General features: G+C 26.8%; 1 protein-coding gene across 2 annotated transcripts in view; it reads left to right on the top strand.

Annotated features, from left to right (window-relative positions):
* Positions 1-980: 980 nt before the first annotated feature.
* The window catches only part of LOC107456457 (neuropilin and tolloid-like protein 1), a 324,895-nt gene continuing 304,736 nt past the window's right edge, over positions 981-21,139 (top strand). Inside the window, exon 1 of one of the 2 annotated variants that reach the window (XM_043042842.3) lies at positions 981-1,160. The gene's annotated coding sequence lies outside the window, so the exon portion shown is untranslated. Of the gene's footprint in view, positions 1,374-21,139 lie in introns of both variants that reach the window. The other variant, XM_071180165.2, reaches the window with a different exon arrangement.

The raw sequence follows: 21,139 nt of genomic DNA, 5'->3' as shown, positions 1-21,139 counted from the left end.
TTGTTTGTATTTTCTATAGTAAAAGTACTCTTTTAAAGTGAGAGTACTTCTTTGTGTGAGTACTGTTCCGAAAAAGAAAATATTTTTTTTTAATAATTGATAAGACGTAGGTTCCGATTATCATAAAATTAAACATTCAATGTATACAGTTTGTATATTCTTTACAAAAGTATTAAAATAAGATTTGAAAAATGAATTATTAAATGATAAAAAAGCCTATTATAAAAAACAAACTTTTAATACATATATTTTGCTAATATAATATTTTGTAATTAAAAAAATTCTAGACAAGAGACTAGGATTCTAAGGAAAATTTGTAAATGACAAGAACAGGTGCCTGTTATCGTTAAAACAAATTTTTAATCGATATGTTTTGTTTGTATTCTCTATAATAAGATTTCTCTCTTTGTATTCTCTACAATTTTGATCCTCCGCAGAGGATCAAAATTGTGATGGCATGTCTTCGGATAATCCTCCGGGATGCTTCCCAGACCGTCGCCAATAGCCCATTGTGCAGCTCTAGTGCGACGCAAATTAACAACAACAACTATAATAAGAAAGAAACTAATAATAACAATAAATTAATAATATTATGATTAAATCTTGAAATTAGGTTTGTAAATATTTTTAGATAAGATAAAGTGTTTATTATCATAAAAAATAAACAATCAACAAATACAATTTTCATGTTATTTACTACGGTAAAAAAGCAAGATTTTTTAAGAGAAATTATTAAATGATAGGAAGAACTGCCTATTATCATAAAAAAACAAACTACTTTCAATTGATAAATTTCATTTGAATTTGCTATTAATTTTAAAAAAATTATCGTAGAACTAGACTTATGATGAAGATTAAGCAACGCCTATTGTCGTAAGAAGTGAACGAACGCTCCGGATTAAATTCGGTAAAAATCCGCAGTGAGATGACCATTCATTCTTTTTGGAAACCACTCCCAAGGATGGAACCCGCCAGGGGTCGCCACTATTGGATGGTGATAGAGGGGATGAGGAACATCCTTCCGTGGGTTGCGCAGTGAGCGTTGTGCGGAGGCTTGCTCTAGTAAGATCCCGGATGATCTGTGTTCGTTTTTGGGCGCCTATTCCATCCTTCGAAAGAATGGATGGGGAAATACCGCTCGTCATGCAGTAATACTGAGTGTGAGTACAATTAGCATGTGAATTGCATGTTTTTATTCACAACAAAACTTTAAAAATTTAGAGTGAAATAATACATTTGATAAATATTTGGGACTTGAAAATTAAAATAAAGAGAGCACATATATATGTTACAAAAATTGGAAACTTTAATTGGACAGACATAAATGAATATAAATGATGGAATAATTGAAACAAAACAAACACGTTCTAAAAGTAAGTTTATCATTTTGATTTCATAGTTCTAATTTAGTTTATTTTCTTCAGAAGCATTAATTAAAATCATATTAAATTTTTAAATTTAGATTAAATTAAAACTTATAATACCGATCTCTTGTTTAAAACTTTGAGGCTATTGAATAATATTAAACAGTGTACTTTTAATAAACTTTAGCAATAGCTCAGTTTATATTGAGGAGTTTAAATTAGATTCATTTCGAAATATTTTACGAATTTGTTTGATTAAAAACAATAATTATTTTTTAAAGAAATGAACAATATGATTGTTTTTAAAATATATAGTTTTTGATATATTTGTAAACAGTTGTTACGTTGTATTATGTATCGATTAAATAATATAAAAATCTTTTAAGTTATATAACTAAATTTTAAGTAGATGTATTTGCTAATTTTTCAATATTTTTTTTTTCTTTGTTGTAAACAATTTAATATTTTAAACATCTTGTATATATAGTCATTATGTTGATAAATTAAAACTATTACAAACTAGAAACATTGTGAAACATCGTTAAATATGAATTAATAACTTTAAATAACGACTGAAGTAGATTAAGTAACATAATATAAGTTATTAAATTATCATTGCAATTAAATATGATTATTAAAAATTATTATTGCTTTTTTTTGCATTAAATCTAAAATAACATAAATGATAATTATTAAAAAAATGACAAAAGTACAGTAATTAATTGAATGTAGATAATTAAATTAGTATTGAATGAAGTATTTAATAAAAGTTGTGCGAAACAAATATATTTTTAAAAAACTGTTTCTTCTTTCATAATTAGCTCTTCAGAAAAAGGAATGGAAATTATAGACTTAAAAACAAAGTTTTTAGATTAGTTGGAAATAAAATATTATGCTCCTTTGTTTGTACAGTGCGCAAAATAAAAAATGGACCACCCTATCTAATTTTTGATCTAATGATCGGATTTTCACTTTCTAGGACTCAATCTTAATAGTCCGAGGGGGTTGCCTCCCTCAAATATGCTAATTAATTAGAGCAGACGATAATTTAATTTATAAAATCATGCACTAAAATGCTCTTTCTCTGAAAAAACATGCCCTTTTTTGACGAATTACTGATTACTGACCAAAACAATATAGGCTGTAACCGCAACCTGGGAAATAGTTTGGTCCAGGAGAGAGATATCAATAAGTATTTCGACACATCTCGAGAACTTTTTAAGTGAATTGAATTTATTATTAAGTCTATTTATCCAAAAATAAAGTCTATTATAAAGTCTATTTATCCAAAGATAACTTTAGACAAAAAAATAACTTTTTATAAATTTAACAAAAAATAGGCAAAAAATAACTCTTAATTTCTTATTATTTCATTTAATGATAGTAAAAAACTGATTTGTAAGGTATACCATTCTTTGCATCATTTTAAAGGACATTATTTTACATGGCAAAATAAAAAAATTTAGTGAAATCGTTCGAATAGTTCATGAGAAATCGAATTTCAAAGAAGTCATATTATAAAAATTCCAATTCTCAGGAACTATTCGAATTATGTCATTCAAATTTTGTATTTTGCCACGTAAAATTATGTTCTTTTAAATGATATAAATAACTATATATCTTACAATTTCGTATACAATACCTTAAGTACCTAACCGTAAGTAGCTAACAATTTTTTCGACTATTATAAAAAAATATAATGAAAAATTATAGATGTTTTTAAAGCTATCTTCTGCATGGTATTTTTAGATAAATGAACATTTATAATTGCGTGCAAAAATGTTTCGATTCGCTTAAAAATTTCTAGAGAACTAGCGAAATTTGCAAAAGGTAAAGTTAACTTTGAGAAGTCCAAACTTCTGATCACTCTCCTGATCAAACTATTGGGACCATATTTCTCAGATTACGGTCAGTCCCCTATATTTTTGGGGTCAGAAATCTGAACCCGTCAAAAACAAAGGTATGATTTTTTTTTAAAAAATATACAGTTTTGTGTCTGATTTCGTAACTTAAAATGTCACCTCCACTCATAAGGCAGGATATTTGAGGTCAATCCCTCAAATCATTACAAATTAGTCATAGAACATGAAGATCCGATCATTAGATCAAACGTTATTAAGGGTGGTCCGATTTTTATTTAGCGCACTGTACATTTTTAAAAATTATCTTTCTTTTCTCACTCAGAGTGTTGATTTACAGTTAATAATTTACCCAACTAAAATTTCATCTGAATCTTATGATTTTAAATGAAATCCCAGGGTATTCGTCTTTTTAAAATTCTGACAAAGTAAGAAATTCTCAACAAATCAATGAGTTTTGAGGAAAATATTATCTTTTATGACGAGGGAGTACATTTTTCTTAGAATGACGGATTTCTTTGTAATTGATCTTATCAATTATTTTGAAAATGACTTATATCCTTTTTGAAGTGTATAATATAATTTTAATAATTATTATTTTTTGTGGATTAAACCAATTTAAAAAATATTAATAGCAGTAACAAATTTGATAAACTTTATTAGTCTCATAAATTAATTTATTAAACTAATATAAGGCCGATTGAAATCCCATACACGTTTACATCATAATATTCAAATCATTGAAATTTTTGATGCAAACTATTAGAAATATTCGTAACAAATTATACTATTTCAATAACAGTTAAAAATGTTTTAGCAATAATGAAACAATAGTTTTTTTTAGAAAAAATTAAAACCTTACTCTTACACTGAATAAAAATGTAATTCGATCTTAAAATGCTAGTTTACTAAATATTTCAATAAATTATCTTTTTGAAATATAATCATCTTATGTGACTTTCGAAACATGTAGAATAAAATTTGTCAATTTTTAAAGCTATGTTTCTTTTATTAGAAAAAACTAAAATGTTTTCTTATCTATAAATACCAATGAAAAGCAAAAATCAATTTTGTATCCTTTAAATTAGATTCTGTAACTAGAAACAAAATTAAAACATCAACTTATTAGTATTACTCTTTGATTTTTAAGCTCCCTGTCTAATCCAAAAAATCTTGAATATACAAAAACCTTGAAACACAACTTTTAATTATGAGATTCTACTGCTGCTATCATTAATCAACTTGGAAGTTAAACGTTATAAGAGTCATGTATTACTTTATTATTTTAATAATTAACTAATTATGGAATAACGAAAAATTATTTATCCAAAATATTATTTGGATTATGGAATAGCAATCTAGCAATAATACTTGTGAAGTAAGGTGCAAAAAAAATGGAAATTAAACATTAGAAGATTCCTATGTTACATTTATAGTTTATTCACTAAATTATGATTATAGAATCACTAATGATCATGAAGAACTTCATATGGAAAATTGGATAAATGAAAATTATATAATATTTACTTAACTACTTAACTGATTATAAAACAATATATAGCTTCGAAGTTAAAACTAGCGTAATTCATATCGTACTACATAATATATTTACCCACCTGAGTATAAATTGCAAACAGTTACTTAAAGAGCACTTTATATACGGAGAATAGTACAGTACGGTAATGACATTTCTGGTTAAAAAATTATATATATAATTCGAGATAATGGAGCTAAAATATACAATATTTAAACCATTTATTTGGTAAATTTCTAGTTCATATGATAAGGATTTACCAGAAATTCTAGTTTTCAAAATTATTATTTCCATATACTAATTTAAGAAGAAATTGAAACGAAAACTGAAAGATAAATTTAAGCGAATAATTGGTCATTATACTATGCTCTAAGATACCATGATAAAATAATAAATTTTACCACATTTACCAATTTTTATCTCATATTATAAAACCGTATTAGATATTTTATCAAGATCATTACCGAAGCACTGATAAAAATTACCGAATGTTTGAAACTGGTAAAAATTACCGAATGTTTTAGTGCTCCATAGGGCTAGAAACAACACAGTAAAATTTCCCACATTCTGATAATTTTGATCACCATATTTTTTTCTCATTGTATGGACAAAAAGATAGCAATTTATATGGTATACATACTTCACAGATTTTGGACAAAATAGCCAAATTAAGCGTATAGGTTTCATGAAATATTTTAGAGTTATTCTATTTAATAAAACTAAACTCAGTTGCGCGACAGCCCATAGAGGGCCAAGGCCTACTGTGCCCATCTCATTTTTCTTGACCTTGGGCTCTGGGGTGCAGGAGCAAATGTTCCATTCAGGTGGCCAGCCGAACGCGAATTCTCTTTAATAGTATATTAAACAAATGAAATACAAAGTAATTAATACAATTTATATTAGTTTAGAAATCATTTCAGATATTTTTGTTTATTATTATTCTTTTTACAATTGATTTTTGTATAATTTAAATTGCTATATACTTAGAACGCATTGCTTTTATGTATTATCCTTTATAATAGTATCTGTTTTAATAATAGTAAAAAAATATGCATTTTTACATCAAGTCACTTAAAACTTTACATAAATTCTAATAATCTACGTTTAAAATACTTAATTGAAAGTTCCTTCCATATAAATTTTATAATCTTTTTCTAAAGAAAAGCATCTTCTTTTAGACAGTAAAATAAATATAGTATAATTTACAAAATTTTGACTACATTTTGTAATTATAGAAATTAAAAAAATATCAGGTGTTTTGAGTGTGTTCATAATGTTTTTATATCACCACCCTAACCCTGTAAACACATTTTTAGAACCTTTGAAAGAAATTATATGCAAGAAATTACTCGACTTATAGGAAATATGTTTAATCATAAAAGAGCAAATGCAAAACACGGGTCATTTTGTGAAATCGAAATTTATCGCTTTTATGAATTGAATACACTTTTCGGCTTCACAAATAATAAACCAAATTTTGAGAAACGAATCAAAACTTATTTGTATTTTAAATATGCAATATTTTATAAAGCTTTAAAGAAAAGCATGAACACAGATTTTTCTTCTAAATTCATAAATACGTAAGCATTTTTAGCATAGGAAGTGATTAAATATCCTGAGTATTTACCACGAATTATAAAAGCAGTGTAGTAAAAATCTATACTTTTAATGCACACTAAATCCTATTTACCAACCCTCTTATGATATTATTTCATTCCAATTTAATCTTCAGAAATATTTTCGAAATATATTTATCTATAACAGCCAGTGATTGCTAAACATTCTGTATTATATTGATTGTAATTGATAATTAGAAATCATGAGAATAATATTTCATTGAATATTTCGAATGAAATGTCAATTACGAGTTCAAATAAACTCCATCATAACATATGTAGCAATTATTATTATGTTCCATTTTTTTGTAAATTTGTCGTGAATCAGTTTTTAAATAAATATGACAAAAACGTGTTCTAATTAAAGCATCATACATTGTAAATAATTCCGGCTAAAATTAGTGTATTAAGTAAATACTGTAATTCCGGAAAAAAATACTGAATTAAGCCGATCTGGATAATGCACTTTAAGTGCATCATCCAGAAAATCCCTTTGGGTGCATCATCCAGAAATTCCCTTTGGATGCATCATCCAGAAAATTCCTTTTACCACAAAATCCATTTTTACCATTTATTATACTTCGAATTTTACAGTAATGTATATCTAATTTTAGTGATTTAATGATTTAAGGGTAATTATTACTGTAAAAATTTCGGTATTCAAGATTTTTTGTTCCGTAATATGTTCTTGTAAAAATGGATTTTACGGTGAAAAGTAGTGTGACCCTGAATGCCAGTACTTTATCGTAGTTTGATCGGGAAATTTTCACAGTTTTGAAACATATTTCATTCATGAAAAACGAGATAATTAAATAGATAATTAATATACTTAAAAATGTGTCTTAAAATATATATCTTTTGATTCGGTAAGTTCTATAAAATGTTTTAATTCCACAAAGAAATTTAAAGGTGGTTTGAGATTCTATTGTATTCGGTTGCATTAAAAAGTAATTGCCTGCAATAATTAGATGCAATAGTAGTTATTACTTTCCCTTTATTGTAAATTCGTCATAAAAAATTATTTGAATAAATATTATAAACGCACGATCTAAGGGAATAAAACGTATGTAAAACACATACTTGTTTAAATTCGAAATAATCAAATAAATAAAATCGCAAATTAGTATTTTACTTCACATTTATTCGTTTAGGTAGGAAAATGTTCAATCACTTTCTTTTTTCTTTTTAAAAAATTATTAAAAATTGGCTTGAGATCCCATTGTATTTAGTTGCATTGGAAAGTAAATTTTGCAAAATAAATTTTAAGTTGAGATATGTATTATTTTTAACTAAGCAAATCGACCAAAATGCTTTTATGTTTTATTCATAGTACAATGAAAAATAATACGGTTGTTTTGATCATTTACTTTTTGAAATGCGTTTTATAAAAATAAAAATTCTTTCGATTTTTTTCCGTAAACTTTTAGCCTTTATTTAGACGTTATTATACAGAATAGAATAATTTCACCAATGCAAATTCGTTAAAATAGCATTACAATATCTGGACAAATTGAGAAGTTCCGGATACTTTAACAAAAAAAAAACTTTATAGACATTTTATGTTTCTGTTTACGTAAATGCAAATATATTCTAAAATGACAATTTAAATATCATATTAACAAAAAATAAAAAAACATCTAAAAATTTTTTTTTTTTGAATATACTGAGTTATACACTGAAAAAGTTTACCTAAATTTAAAATTAGATTTATTTAAAATAGATTAAGATTATAGTATTTAAAAGAATTAGTAAAATAATAACAGAGTAATTTAATAAAAAAATATTTATAAAATATAATAGTTATTTTTCAATAATTTTAGATATTTAGTTATAAATTAATTTGAAGATATTGTAAGTTAGATACAAAAAAAGTCAGAAATAATTTTTTTACGGAACTAGTACATCATAATAAAAATACTCTTAAAGAAAATCCACGTAACAAACATAAAAAATAGTTCTGTCTCATACAAAAACTGAAAAATAAGGATGGATGAAATCTAAATTGATATAAAAAATAGGAAAAGGGAGTATAAATAAAAAAAATTCAGTTTTTTCAGATGATTTTTATTTTATTTTATTATTTTCTTCCTTGAAAAAGGATATGTATTTTCAACGAATTAGTGTTTAAATAAGTTTTGTGATACAAATGTTTATCACTATTTGAATAAAGTTTATAATATATATCTACCAATCTATATAATAATTCTTTAAAAGCACTCTTTTTTTCATTCTATCCTGTTCGAGAAAAATTTCGAGAATTATAAGGTTTTATACTGCACATGTGCTGCAAGTGCATAGAATCTATAATAAAAGGAAAAACAAAAGGAAAAGAAAGAAACAAACAAACAAAAAAGTATTTCGAACAAGAAAAGAAGAAAAAATATTACAAATTTTAAAAAAAATGATTTGGAATTAGAAAAATTAACAGCAAAAAGATATATTTTCGTTATTAGCTCCCACGTCTATACCTACAAAAATAGTGCTTTCTAATAATGCATTAATACAGTCAAAGCAAAATATATCAATAAAATAATTATTATAATATTCTCCGTTTGTTATATTCTATTTTGTACTCAATGCAATTATCATTATAATATTCTCATTCTGTTATATTTCTATTGTAATATTATTGCGGATGTAGTAGACTGAGCTGATGATGAGATTATGTCTTTTCCTTGTTAATTTTTCTAATTTTCAATACATTTTTTTTTTTAATTTTTAACAACTTTTCTTAATTTTTATTTAAAATATTCTTTTTTTTAATCTTATAATATTTGTTCTATGCACTTACATCTCATGCGCAGCTGATAAAACTTATATTCCCTTTTTGATTAATGCCATACGATTCTAGTAATTATTTCTTTATCTACAATTGATAAAAACTTTTTTTTAAAAACAAAATGGGATAATCAAGTGGCTGTAAAACGAATAACTCAGGTGAAATAAGTACTTCAAAATGAATTAAGAATAGTTGTGTTTGTTATGAGTATTTTATGTTATAGTTGGTGCTAAGTCTTTGCAAAGTTTTTTCGATATTCATTAAATAAGGAAAATCAGGAAAAATTTAAAACAGGAAAATATTTAGTGATTAAAAAAAGAAGCATAGAACAGCTGGAATACTAACTAAAAATCCATTATTAAAATCTTTGTTTTAAAAAAAGGGTATTTATAAAATATGTGCATAAATTATTTTAATTTTAGGTTCATAATTCTATTTTTTTCAATTTCTATTTATATAAGCGTTCGTATCCCGAGTTGCAATTTATTATCATCACCCATAATATTTTGATGCCAAGGAAATCGTATCCGTTAATAACATTCAATCATAAAATAAATTTATTTCGTGTTTTTAATTATTAAATATTAATGCTTAAAATTATTTACGTTATATAAAACTCTGTACAGTTAATGTACTGAATCAAAAATTTACTTTTTATGCAATCTGTTTAATTTTAATACATAAATGTTTAACCAGAAATATAGCTAATTACTTCATAGTAGAGAAATAAAACATTGAATGCGAGCAAAATATATTAGACAGTAACTGAGCTTAAATATCTGGAAAGAAGCCAATAGCATATTTAAAATGCCTCTTTCAAGGAATAAGAAATCTATATTCTTTATTAATATTTTATGTATAGTTTATTTAGCTCTTCATGCATCAAATGGGAGGATCAGAGATTAATACATGGTGATAATTATAGCTGTTGGACTTTTGAAAATCGTTAGTCATTTGGGTGGTATATATTTTAGTTCTGCTTAGTGTTAGAAATAATACAATGGAATTATAATAATAACTTAGTTAGTTAGCACTAAAAGAAATGTTAAAAACTGAAATAATTCAATAAAGAGTAGAGACTAAAGGAGTAGGAGACTGTAGGAGTAGGAGACTAAAAAAACATAGTCGAAATCAAGCAGCAAACAAAACGAAGAGCTAAGAGTTTATAATAATGGAAAAATATTTTTTAAAAAAATTGCTATAAAAGTAATAATGGGATAAAATATGAAAATTTAAGAAAGTTTAAAATGATTATATGTTAAATGAATATGGTTTAAAATTGTTATTTTATAATTTGAGCATGAAGCTTCTTAGAACATACACTAAGAAAAGGTCAAAACTACTAGAATATGGTCAAATTTACCGTGTTTCTGGCTCTGTAGGAAACCAAAGAAAATGCAATATTTATCATAGCGCTTTGGTAATGACGTTTTGATAAAATTATCAATTAAAATTTGGTTTTAATTACCGTGTGGTTGGTAGCAAATGCGGTAAAATTAGTTAATTTTAAGCAAAAGCAGGCAGTTTTAACAATGCTAAAATAGTTTGAGATGACGCAAAAATGTTCATTTTGATAACGTTTGTTTTATGTAAAACGCTTGATAACTTTGTTTCGCTAGGGTTATTTTTTTTATGTAAGCTGTAATTTAACATCTAGCAGCATTTAAAACTATATAAAATGAGCATTTGTAAATGTTTAAATGCCTGATAAAGGCTACACTAAACTAGAGCCCCTGAATTAGAGAAGCCGACTTATCATCCATTTCGGATCAAAAGCGTTTCTAGCAATAATGAAGAGTTACAAGATTTGGCAACTTATCGCTACAAAAGACGTTAACCTCAACTGTAGGATAATCAGTAAAGAAAAGCTTGTATCAATTAACATTGCTTTTCGAAAACTCCACTGCTTATACAAATTTTATTACCGGTTAAAATTTTTAAATAAAAGAACTGTGTATTTGATGCATGCCAATTACATCAGTTTTTTTATAAATGATTTCAAAGTAAATTTGGTACTAAATTTTATATTTCTGTTAGATCTGGGCTTTTCCAATTTCTTTTTACGAAATTGAAATAGAAAAAGTCATGTTTTGACTTGAATTATTTTTAAGTATACTTTTATAATCATTATAATTAATTCGAAATGTATACTACATACTACTAATGTATACTACATACATAGATACTACATACATAAGTAAATAAATCTAATAAATTTTAAATAAATTAGTATTTACCTCTCATAAGCGAGCTCCACTTCCAGGCTACCAGTTGTATCTTCTGCAATTTATAACCCATTTCTTCTTTCCTTCAAATTTGAAGGAAATCTGAACATTCAAAAGCCTTTTTTGAACTGTTTGTACAATTTATAGCAGCACAACCACACATATCAATGATTTTAGGTATCCCAACAGCTTTCAAACTCTCACGCTAATACTAACATAACGTAGCTTGCGAACTTGTCTGCTCCAACGTGGCGAATAGTTCAGCTCTCATAGTATAGGAGCCTTACACTAAACCAATACCTTAACCGTTGCGTATGAGAGCTGTCCAAGCAACCAAAAGTGTAGAGGTTTGGGGATCCAAATCCAATCGCAATCCTGGGTGCATTGATTAATTTATATATATTAATTTATTGTCAAGCACACATACGCAGATTTGGTTGATCATTACAAAATTTGGCAAGAGGGAGCTTATACACAAAGGCTCAAATCTCACAATAACAGTAGATGTTCCTTTGTAATGTTTATTTCTAACTTGTGCTATCTTTTCCTCAATTCGACAAGATAAGATCCCCATAAAAGATGGATAAGACATTCACAATAGTATGATATATCTGAGTTTAGTATGTTTAAAACATTTGAATTAAATATTTGAACATTTTAACCAAGCATTCCCTTTAACCCTTGTTATAATTGAGAAATTACATTAGAATAAAAAATACTCAACACTGTAACTACTGTAAGCCTTTTAAATAAATGACAATTTTAAATAAACCGTAGAAATATAAGCAAAGTACCACCCTTCTATTTGGATAGACGCAAAGACATCAAAATGCAAAATTTATCAAATCAATAATAAACTGATTGATAGTTCTGTAGACCATTTTGCTAATTTCATTGTGATACTTCAGAGCATAGCATATAAACCATTTATTTGGTTACATTTGCGTTTTCGATTTTTGTTTGTTACTAAATGCATTGTAAAAAGAATTATACCAGTAAACCGTAATAGCAGCGAACAGTAAAACTATCATATCAATGGTTAAAATACCGTGTATTTTAGTTTAATTCTTAGAATGTGGTTTCCTTAACCAGAAATGTCTTTACAAGTATGGTGATTTTGAAAGAGTTTTTTCTCCGTGTAAAATCCTTAATATTACAAAGAAAGAAAACGAGCAAAGAATTCATAAAATCAATAAAAAATATTGATATTGTTCAAAAAGTATAAAATGAATACAAGAATTTAAAAAAAATTTTTTTTTAAATAAATCAATTAAAAAATAATTGATTATTGCCTAATTTTCAACTCACTTGGTAATAATGGAAACACGTGCTTTCTAATATTATATCAATGTCACAGCAAAATGCATTAAAGCAATAGTGTAAGGAGCAACAAAGATAATTTTAACGAAGAAAATTCCATTTCATTTTTTGAAAGCTCGTTGCACTATCATATTATTTTGCTTGATATTGTAAAAAAAATTATCATTTCTTTAATGATTATTCGGGAGCTTCCCCAAGAATTTTAGAATCTTGTTCATAAAAAAAAACAAGTAATTATGAAGCGTTGTTTTTAAAAAATACTAGTTACTCATCATAACTTAAACTTACGAAAGCCAGAAACTTTTTATCTTTTCCGATATATTTCTGAAATCAAACACAGCTGGTTTTGATCTCAAACTTCCATTTTCTCAGCTTCTTCAAACTGAGAGGTCAAGAGGAAGAAAAAACAAACATTTTTTTATGAAAAAATTACGTAAAAAATATATAACAGTGAAAGTCTGAAATCAGGGGAAATTCGACGTTGACCGGATAATGCCAGGAATCACTTAGTCCCAGAGTCACATAGTAGTCCAAGAATCACTTAGCCAACATTGATGAATGAATAAAAGTCCGATTTAATGTTAAGTAATTGGGCCGGGATAACCCGGGATAAGTTCGATTCCCGCCGGCCGCAGACACCCTGTGTGCAAAATGGTTACAAGAGCGTGTTAAATCTGTCAGGGTCACAAGTCCTCCAACCTCCCATAAAAAATGAATACCTTTGGGGGTACTGGATTAGACATTGATCATGCTCTGGCTCAGGTCAGAAGTACGATTTGCGGATAGTTGGATGGTGCATGATTGTGTCCTCTTTGTAAAACGGGCTGTGATATAGGTATGTGGCAGAGCTCAAATTCTTGGCAGTAGAGGGCACCACCGAAAAACAAAAAGAAGCACACCCCTTTGACTTAAAATAGAGTTGTCAATATTGACCTATGGCATAAGACAACAATAACAACAATATTAATTTATTATTATGGCTTAAATATACATTCGATATTCTAATATCCGATTAGAATAGATTAAGAAAATATCATTAATGAAAATACCGGGCAAATATGCACCGGGCAGTAGCACTTACCCTTAAATATGCCAGTGTACAGAATAATGGGTAATTACATTTAACTTTAACAAAAATCATTGGTGTAGGGTATACCGATCATGTGTAGACCGGACATTGGCAGTTTACATTAAAAAATAACATCACTGTAGAAAATACCATGCAATGACACTTTGCTTAAATGACAACATTAGTGAAAGGAATACCAGGTAAAGATTTTTTTCTCCAATGCCCACCTTTTAGAATGACCCACCTGGGCATCATACAGGCATCTGAAGGGCAGATTTGTTGGCCACTCTTTCAGAGACACCATATTTGATGGGTCAACGTTGCTCCCCCAGTAAGGACAGATAGTACAGAGAAGGAAAGAACATCCATGCTTTGCCCGCGATTCGAACCTAGAACCTTTCTGATGCAAGTGCAGTTCCCTAACCCCTACACAGGCCGGTCGGTAAAGATTTTTAATCCTGAAATATAATAGGGAAGAGAATACCGGTTATTTTCCCCGCACCTGCTGGTATTTTTTGGCAATGATTTTTTTCCTGATCTATCCAAATTGAATATTAAAATATTGAATCAATATTTAAATATTGATTAATATCATATCAGATCTAGCATATACTTGAGAAATAAAAGCAACTGTACTGTGAGAAAAGGACAGAATAAGATTACGATGTAAAGTAAGAGTACTTCCGGAAAATCCATTTTAACGCAAAATCTCCATTTTAAGTAAAATATTATAAATTTTGGTATGTCAGTTTTTTGTTCTATAACAGGTTTCGGTAAAAATGTATTTTACGGAGTGGATGTAGATACTTTTTAGCATAATTTGATCCTGGATATTTTACAGTGATTGTTAACATTGACTTGTAAGGTCGACAATAGCTAATTTCGGTGATACAAATGCTCTTTAATACTTTCTTTTTCTTTTTTTCTCTTTTGAAAGAAACAACACCATTTCTGGATCTACCCATATTCAGATATATTACAGAAATGTAGTTGAAATATCGATTGATGTAATCTAATGGAAAGATTTCTGGGACTTATTCAAAAGCACTGAGATTCATAATGAAATGAGACGGAATAAATTGAGCAGATCTGAGCACGCTTCATTAGCGCCTACTTTGAGGATTAAAATAAATTGCATGACTGGAATTGTTTCGATGCCGTAAAGGAGATATTTGTGTGGCAGACTCACAACACTTAATGAAGGTTTCAATTTATGTAACGATGAAATTATGCATTAAGCGAAGGATAAGTTACCTTCTTAACGGAAGAGTCCCGTACTATCAGTTAAATCAGTTGAAAATGATGCTGCTGGGCACATTTTCTGAAAAAGAAGAAATTACTCCCTCTGTCTCTTTGAATATTATTACAGAATATTGATATATTGCTGAGTATTTTGTGAATAGTATTCAATACGTAAACAGAGAAAACTATGAAAGCTTATATTTTTCGGAACTATGCATAATTTAATATATATGTATATATATATATATATATATATATATATATATATATATATATATATATATATATATATATATATATATATATATATATATATATATATATATATTAGTAATACATAAAATATTTTATTAATTTTAATTTTATAAAATTACTAATGAAATTTATTTACTTTATTTTATTAATATTTTCAGTGTTTAATTGTTGTTTTGATACATACTAAAATTATGAGAAACGGAATGGATTTTATCTGCTATTTTATTGAATTAGTAATGTATCATTACTTATAAAATTATTTTTTTAACTATTATTTATCGATTTATTTATTATTTTATTTATTTTGGAAAGGAGTTTAATCTGTCCATTATGGAATATTGATTTATTGGTGAATATTTTTTAGATAGTTTTCTATATGCAATCTGTGACAATTATGTAGATTGTATTTTACTAAATGATACGTAAATTGGAGAAAACTAACAGAAGTACACAAATAAAATTTTCTATAATTATTTATATAATTTACTAATTATTCAATTTATTAATTATTTAGTTTAATTACTATTCAATAATCATTTAATTTTACTAATTATTTAGTTTTATTAATCATTTTACAGAATATTAATATTTAAAAGTAAGAATGGGTAGGCTCTGTTATTTTATTTCATTTATTTAATTTTTTAAGTATTAATTGTTATTTATTATTCCACTTATTATTTTCTTATTTCATTTATTTTTATGTTTTTAAGTATTAATTTTTTAATGGAATTGACAGTTGCAGGCATTTTACTTGTTTTAGAAAATATTTTACTTTCTCTGGAGAATATTATAGAATATTGATAGATTGATGAATATCTTGAGATTAATATTCAATATGCAATCTGAGAGAATTATGTAAATATATAATATTTTGTGGAGCTATATGTGAATGCAAAATACTAGAATACAAGAACTTTAAATAGTCAAATATATGTAGAAAGCCTGCAAAAAATGTTATGTTTTTTCAGAGCGAGAGTAAAAGATTAAGAACGGAAAAAAATATTATATTAAACATTTTTTTTTCAAAAATGTATTTTTGGGGGGAATTTACAGCTATTTTTGGTAATGTATCATAACGTAACAAAATATAGAAACATTTTGAATCGGATTATAATTTTTTTTTATTACTTTGTCATTTACTAGAAGCTAGAAAACAACACAAATTGTGTGACTAAAATATATCGTAACACCATACATAGCTATAGAAAAACTCCTTATAATCATAAATGTGTAGTTCTTTTTTTTTTCTTTTGCTTAATAAAGAAACACATTTTTTTAATTTACAGAAATTTAAAACGATAAATTGTAATTCTTTAAATATTTTTTAAACGTTTTATCTTAAAAATGAAATTAGCTGACAGTGGCACAGAGTGTCTACATTATTTCCCGATTCAGCGTATTAAATCGGTGATACGTCAAAATTTAGGTGAATCTTTTCGTAAAATATGAATAAGCAAAAACTAGTGTGAATAGAGGAGAGTGGGGTCAATTGTAACAGATCTAAGATTTCGAGTGTCGGGTTCTAGATTTGGTTCCTAGGTGGCGCACAAGGTGTATTTAATAAATCTACATGTACATCCCTGCTGGCAACTATTTTTATGTACTTTTGAAAGAGTTACATCACAAAAGATATTTTCACGCTCCTTAAGTACTTTTTTTTGGTATTAGAATAATATATTGTAACAAAGTAATTTTGTTTAAACCAAAAAAATATTATTAACCGAATATGTAAGTGGACACCTTAATTAGCATTTCAATAAAAAATTAGTTTTGTTAATTAATTAGCATTGTTTTTAACAAATGAAGCTGAAATGGCGTCTTGGGGACGATTGTAACAGCTGAAAATAAATAACCTTATGTTCACAAACCATTACTTAACTCTTTAAGAACCACCAATAGTTTCCTATATCATTTATATTATGTTGCATGTGCATTATTTTATTTGTCACCTTTTACAGCATAAATTAAAATTTGTAACCCTTTAAAGTTAAAAGCTTAACCTTTTAGATCTCTGCTCATTATTATTTTTACTCTTAAAATATCACTACTATTTCGATCAATAAAAAATGTATCACAACTATGATAATATGTATAATTAACTATGTTTTAGTTGAATTTAAGAACTGTTACAATTGTGGGGACAATTGTAACAAGTGCACGACTGTCAAAAATTATTAATAACTAATATAATAACATTTAAAAGTAAGGCTTTTTTTTTTCTAGTAGAGGATAGTATACTTTACTCGTCTGTCAATTAATACTAATAATATATTGGATTTTTTGTTAGTTAAAAATAGTTGAGTAAAAAATTTTACAATTGACCCTATTCTCCCCTACTCTTTTTAGCTTTATTTTTTAACAGAATTCTAAAAATACTTTTGTAGAATAGTTATTATGGAACGCTCTGTATTTATCGTTGCAAATAAACAAATAAATAATAAATGATAAAAAACAAACTTCGAGAAAGTTTGTTTTAAATACAAATAGCGGAAAACAATTACGTTACTTTCTTCACGTGAAATCATTGAAAAACAACTCGAGCTATCTATTAGAACTGGAAAAGGATTCTAAAATTGTTCGCTCACTTTCATATTTTTGAAGTTGTGTAGATTTCCTATTTTAACACTCAAGATAAATTCTTCCACCTTGATTTGTAATGAATTCAAAGAAAATGCAATTAATAACTTTAGGGATGACTGTTATTATTATTTGTAATGATTAATAGCGCTATGCTTCAGAATTCTAAGCAATATGACTAATTGTAAATGTTTTTTTTTCCTTACATGAAGAAACAAAATACCCTACTGTATAGTAATGACATTTCTAGTAAAAAAATGGCTTAAAAACTATTTTATTTACAGTTATTTGACTATTTTGTTTGAATATGGTAATATAACAAAAAAATTTGTTTGTTATTAATTTTTTCCGAGAAATTTCTAACAGTGTATGGTAATGACTTACCTGATTAAAAAAAACTTTATTCCGGTTAATAAAACCAAAATATAATGTAGTAGACCATTCACTTGTTATTCTTCCGTTACTATACTAATGGTTTACTGGAGATTCTGGATTTTACAGTTATAGTTCTTATTATCAGACATTTAGTTAAGAATATATATTTTAGTTAAGGATATACAGAAATAAATATCCAAGCGACGAAAAGAGGAAAGATTTAATAATATCATAAACTTGGAAATCCAAATTAAAAACAGCAAAATGTGTTTGACAGCAAAAAAAAGAAATCGATTATTAGTAACACCAAGAAAAACATATCGTTCTTCTATCGGAAAAGGATGATAACCGTTCTCATTCGTCAGGATCGAATATTATTTTCCAGTACTGTGACTATAATTCATCTGTATTTTGCATATGTTTTGACTTATTTTACAAATATATATTGAGGGCAGTGGTTACATAACATCCCAAAAAATGAATCTCATTTATATGTGTCTGTCGCTTATGCACACACTCTATTCATTAAAACTTTTTATAGTCCTTTAAATATATGTTAAAATTAAATATCCTTAAAAAATCTATCAATTTAAAATCAATATCTACAAAAGATTTATTTTCCAAATACAATACAAGTGTACAATTTCAATCAATCAATATATATATATATATATATATATATATATATATATATATATATATATATATATATATATATATATATATTGAAATTGTACACCGATAAAAAGTACGGCCAAAACTACAAGAATACGGTAAAATTTACCGTATTTTAGCTGTATGAAAACTGTCAAAAACTCGGAAATTTTTACCGAAACGCTTTGGTAACGATTTTCGTGAAATTAAGATTAAAATATGGTTTTAAAATGTGTGATAAGATTTGATATATGAGGTAAAACTTAGCAATTTTATCATGATACCCTAGAGCATAGAATAAAAATCATTTATGCTTTTAAATTTACATTTATGTTTTGTATGTTTTAGTAAATGTGTGGTAATAGGAACTATAAATTTTAAAACCAAAATTTCCAGTAAACCGTTACTATATATACTAAAAAATAGCTAAGTGAATGGTTTAAATAATGTATATTTTGCTTTTAATTACCGGTTGAAATGTCATTACCATAACTCTGCGGTATTTTTATCAGAAACGTTTCCACGTGTATATTAGATATATTTTAAAACTAATACTATATTAGATATATTTTAAAACATTAGATATTTTTTTAAAACTGAAAATACTTAAATTAATATCGCAATTTTGAATCAATATTTATAAACTATTTATTTTATAATTACAATATATTCTGAGGGAGTTCCATCTTTGCACCTCTAAGAGCATTAGAGTAAACATTAGCATATTCAACTTAGACAGTTTCACCACAGACATAAATATTAAAATTAACTTTTGTTGAAATTGTAAGCGTTTTTAAAAGAAATAAATGAAAGGAAAATAAAAGATTCAAGTCTTTGCATTGAAATTTAAATATCGATGGCATTTTGAAGAATGCACTCTCCAAAACATTAATATTTAAGAACCCCCAATATTTCGAATAAACTCAGCTTTAAATGCATTTGATTCAAATATTATTCTTGGAATCGCTTTTCTCGTGAGAATGGATTTCTTAAATATTTCCTTTAATCTACATTGTAAGTTCTTTCTATCTCTAAACTATGAAACCTTATTAAATATACGAGATGTAAACGATCTCAATTATGTTGAGTGGATTTTTCTCGCTTTGCATTTAACTGAAACTAGACTTATTAAGTAAACATACTCAGCTCAAAATTATGTGGATGGAATTAAATACATGGGGTTTTCAAATTCAACTTTTATTTGTTTTGAAGCTATTTTTACATATGTTAGCTCAGTTTTGTTGAAAATAATGCGTTTTAAGTACATTGAAAGTTAAGTAATTTATAAATATGAACTTTAGGAAGAAAAGTGTTAATTGAATTCAAAATAATTCTACTAAGCCAGAATATATTATATTAGTTATTTTTTTGTTTTATTTATTCCATTACTATTACATACATTTATTTTAATGCAATCCTACAGACTTATTTTAACAATGATCGGATCTTCGCATTTTCGAACTCATTTTCAAAGGTTCGAGAGTGCGACCGGAAATATGATAATTAATAAGTGCAGACGATATTTTAATTTATGAAATCAGACACAAAAACGTACTTTCTCTGAATAAGCATACCTTTCTTTTGACGCATGCGCATTTCTGATCCCACAAAAATATAGGGGGTAGCCTCAATAAGGTCCCAAAAGTTTGGTCAGGAGAGCTCTCCAAAGTTTGGTCCCCTTAACGTTAATTTTACTTTTTGCGTATTTCTCTATATCTCGATAACTTTTTAATAAATTTGATTTCTCAGGAACTATTCGACCAATTTCGCTCACATTTTGTATTTCGCTATATAAAATTGCATTCTTTAAATTGATGCGAAAAATTGTATACTTATTGTACACTTTTTCTACCAATATTAAGTAAAATAATGAAAAGTCATAAATATTTTTAAAAAAGTTACTTTTTGTATGAAATTATCTCTGGATAAACAAATTATATAAATGCGAGCAAAATTTTTCAATTCGCTTTCTAAGTACTCGAGATGTAGCGAAATATGCCAAAAGAAAATCTAACGTTAAGGGGTTCAAATTTTGGAGTGCTCTCCTGATCAAATTACTAGGACCATATTTCCCAGATGTGGTCCTGACCAACGGTATCTCACCCATTGTGGTGGTCCTGAAAGAGTGGATACCACCTCTGGAGAATGCACTAGGTCTGCTCATCGGCAAGACCGATTGTGCAGCTCATTGGAAATAAAAAAACATAAATTTCCCAGATAGAGGCTACCTTTTATATTTTGAGTTTGGGGTCAGAAATCCGAATTCGTCG

This window comes from Parasteatoda tepidariorum, chromosome 1 (genome assembly GCF_982258835.1).
Source record: "Parasteatoda tepidariorum strain Cologne lab strain chromosome 1, Ptep-v5.0, whole genome shotgun sequence".
Lineage (NCBI taxonomy): Eukaryota > Metazoa > Arthropoda > Arachnida > Araneae > Theridiidae > Parasteatoda > Parasteatoda tepidariorum.
This window is presented reverse-complemented; position numbering and strand designations above follow the sequence as displayed.